The following is a 3,664-nucleotide window of genomic DNA, read 5'->3' as shown; positions in this document are numbered from 1 at the left end:
CCGTCTGCGGGCCCCGCCGCCGCGCTCCGCCGACTTAAAGCCGGGACCCGCTGGGCGCTCCGGAGCCCCACCCCTCCCGCCGCCCATTGGCTGCCCGCGGAGCCGCCTCCCGCCCCCCGGCCCCGGCCTCCGCCCCCCGCGCCCGCCCGCCGCCGGGGCCCGCAGCCCGGAGCCCACTATTGGGCCTCGCTGCCGGGGTCCCGCGCGCCGACCGCGCTGATTGGCCGCTGGGGCTTCATTCATGGCCCCCCCCCCTCCCCGCTGCCGTCCGCGTACACATTCACGCCCCGGGGGCGCGGCCGCCACGTGGGGAGTGGCGCGGGGGTGGCACTGGGACCGCACCCCCTCCGGTCCCGGTTGCGTGGGCCCCGCTTTCCCCGGAGCGCGGGAGACTCGGAGCCGGGTCGGTCCCACGTTCCACACGAGCTGGCTTTCCAGCCGCATCCCACTGGGGCGGGGGGATTGCGGGCTCCGGGAGGCGCTCGGGCTCCAAGCAGAGGCTCAGCCCCGCACTTCTCCCTGCGCTGCGCCGCTGCCTGCGGGCCGGGATCCCGCGAGTCTGGGCTGCGGCGAGAGCGAGAGAGCGGGGTGGCTTCCTGCCTCTGCACCGCTCAGCTGCTCACCTCCGCGGCCTCGCCTCTGGCGTCTCGGTGCCCTCCCCTTCGCGCCGTTCCCCCGGTCTCGGTTTTCCCTCTTCTCCCTCTTAGACTCAGCGTCTCAACTACCTGGACCTCTCCAGCCCTGAAGGTACGTGCCGCTCGGACGCAGTCGGATCCGCTCGGGCTTCACGCCTCTCGCTGGCTCACCGGCTTTCTCCCTGGGCGCCGAGGCCAGGTGAGTACCGCGTGGGGAGTGCTGCGCCAGGACAGCGGGCGGCGGAGGCTCTACGCGTAGGTCCGAGCTCCTGTAACCGGCTGAGCTCCGGGGTTCTGCAATGAGAGAACGTCGAGGTAGAGGCGGGTTCCAGAGAAAGCGCCACCGGAGGATGGGGGATGGACACTGGGCCCTGCCCTGCGCTGCTGCAGCCCGTTCTCGCTGTTTCCTCCCAGCTTGAACCGGTGGTCGGTCGTTGCCGCTGGTTATGGTGGTGGTGGTGGTGGTGGTGGGGTCATGCCGGCCGGAAACTTGCTGGAGAAAATGGGTGGACTGACTCAGAAAAGGATAGTTGGGCACTTCAGAAATCCAGTGTGCAAGGCTGGCAGCTGTCCAGCCTCCCGTGGAGCCAACTCGGGCTTGTCTGGTAGGAAATCGAGTTTGAGGTGTCCTTGTTGGAGAAGTGGACAGTGGAATACAGCCGAGCTTTTCATCCCTGTCCTTGTTCGATGTGTCTCTCCTATGGCTCCTGAGTGGAGTAGGGCCTCAGTTGCGGCTGGTCTGTGCTTCATTTCCTTACATGCATCTATATTTCTGCCTGTTCCGGCGCTGGGCTTCCTGTCCACTATTAGACCCTCTTCTGCCTCTAGTCTTGCTTCAAAGTGATTCGGAGATTCCAGGGTGCCGAGCTGGGGGCCCTAGCTAGGATCCTTAGGTCCACTTAAGGAATGAAGCCTGTTTGAAGAAAGGAGACAAGAGCCCTGAAGGCAGCCGCTGTGGGGATGATCTAAGAGTGGCTGGGACAGAGTTGACAGTGAAGAGTTATACTCTGGGTTGAGACAGTGTTCTCTGAGCCCTCAGTGCCCCAAGTTCAGCACATGTCTGGTCCCCAAGGGGAGGAATGGAAGAGGTCAGGGTTGTCTGACTATTGGCCACAGTCCAGAACAGGCACCTTTAGGTCCCTTCTAGCCGCAGGAGCTGTGATGGGTTCCTGTGTCTGAATCCAGATAGGGATGCTGGGTTTTCCTCCATCTTGGTCCAGGAAGTAGTCACCTTGAGGCAGCTCGAGTTCTCTTGGTCTTCTTACCTGGTTTTCTCCCAGGCCTAAGAAGGGCAGGACCAAGGCTTGGGTTCCTATAGCTGAAATCTCTCATGCCAGTCCTAAGCAGGCCTGCATTACTCTGAAGATTAGGCTGAAAGTGGAGCTTCCCCTGTCTTCCTCTGGTCTGTTCTCTCTGAATTTGGGTTTCCTTCTTATAAATTGGGACTAACAATGTCTTATGGTCCTCCTGTCTCCCTAAGGTGAGCAGGGAGTGGTATGAGATGGTGGGAGTGAGCCCCCCTTCCCACACACAAAGGGCTTTTACTCTGCTCTGTCGTGTTGGTGCTGTCTTCTAGGTGAGCACCTAAGTCTGTTTCCTCGTCTGTACAGTGGGCTATGGGGTTTGGATCAATTTACCTTCTTTCCTTTTCCATCTTTGACAGTCTAAGGTTCTACATATTTACCCCAGTCCTGCTGGAAGATGGGAAATGTTTAGATAGCAGACAGATGCTGTGCTGTACAGATTTAGGGGTTCGAAAAACAGTGACCCACAGGCGTGGTGCTGTTCTGTCCATCCTTTGGTCTGTGCCTTAATCCTTGGGAGAGCTAATGACATCATCCTCAGAGTATAAAGCAGAGCTGAGTCTTACTTCTGCTGTCCCACTCATCATTCTCCCCATTGCAGTTTTGGCCTTCGGGGCAAAGATGGCCTTACAGCCTTATCTCCGGACATGCTCATAGGCAGGTCAGGGTTCCCTGGATGCTGTGTTCCCTAGTCTGTGCTGAACGGAGGGTTATCCTCAGTAAAGCAGTGCCCAAGTGCCTAAGTTACCAGCTTGTTGCCCAGCACATCTCAGTCCCCAGGTTAACAGCCCCAGAAGCAAGCAGCCTCTGTGAATCACTCGCTTCTTGGGGCTGTGCTTTCTCCATCTTAAAGTAGGGATGGTGGTGCTTTAATCTTAGGATTGCTCTGAGGCTCTGAGCATGTAACAAAGAACGTCATTTAAGTGTAGCGTACATAGCAGATGCTGCCCTTGGGTAAGCAGCAGCATGAAAAGTAAAATTAATAACTTTGCATTGAAATTTTAGACCCTCTACACTGGAGAGTCTACAATGATATGGGTTCTGAGTCCTACTTTTTCTAGGAGTTTAGTTTTGCACAGAAAATCTTAGTATCCCTTTTCTTCTTGTTCTTGGAGAACGGGTGGAACACTGAGGCCTGTCATAGGCTCCTGGGAGATACCTGTTATCAGGATGGCTTCTCTGTCTAGAACAGTGGTTCTCAACTTGTGGGTCACAACCCCTTTCACAGAGGTCACCTAAGACCATCAGAAAACAGACGTAATACATGACAGTTACTCACAGTAGCAACATTACAGTTACGAAGTAGCAATGGAAATAATTTTAAGGTCTGGGCTCACCCCAACATGAGGAGCTGTATTAAAGGGGTCTAGGCGTAGGGAAGATTGGGAAGCACTGCTCTAGGACCACCGCGTTCCTAGTCCCAGTCTCTTCTTCCTAACCATACTGCACAGCCATGGTGTGCACACGGAAGTCAGGCAACCCATGGGGTGGTGCAGACGGAATGGTGAAAACATGCCCGGAGATGTGCACTCTCACACGTACTGAACATATAGATACAGATACGCAAAGCTAGCACAGGGACGCACATACTAATTCACTGCAAGAACATATAGACTTGCATCCATAGGCCAAACATGCAGTTATCCAAAGCATTGCCTAACAAAAAATAAGGCCCGTGTCTAAACAGGGTCAAACACAGAATGCCCACATTGACTGAGATGTGTC

The sequence above is a fragment of the Psammomys obesus genome, unplaced genomic scaffold, assembly GCF_907164565.1.
Source record: "Psammomys obesus unplaced genomic scaffold, mPsaObe1.curated_primary_1811, whole genome shotgun sequence".
NCBI lineage: Eukaryota > Metazoa > Chordata > Mammalia > Rodentia > Muridae > Psammomys > Psammomys obesus.
Note: the sequence above shows the minus strand (reverse complement) of the source record.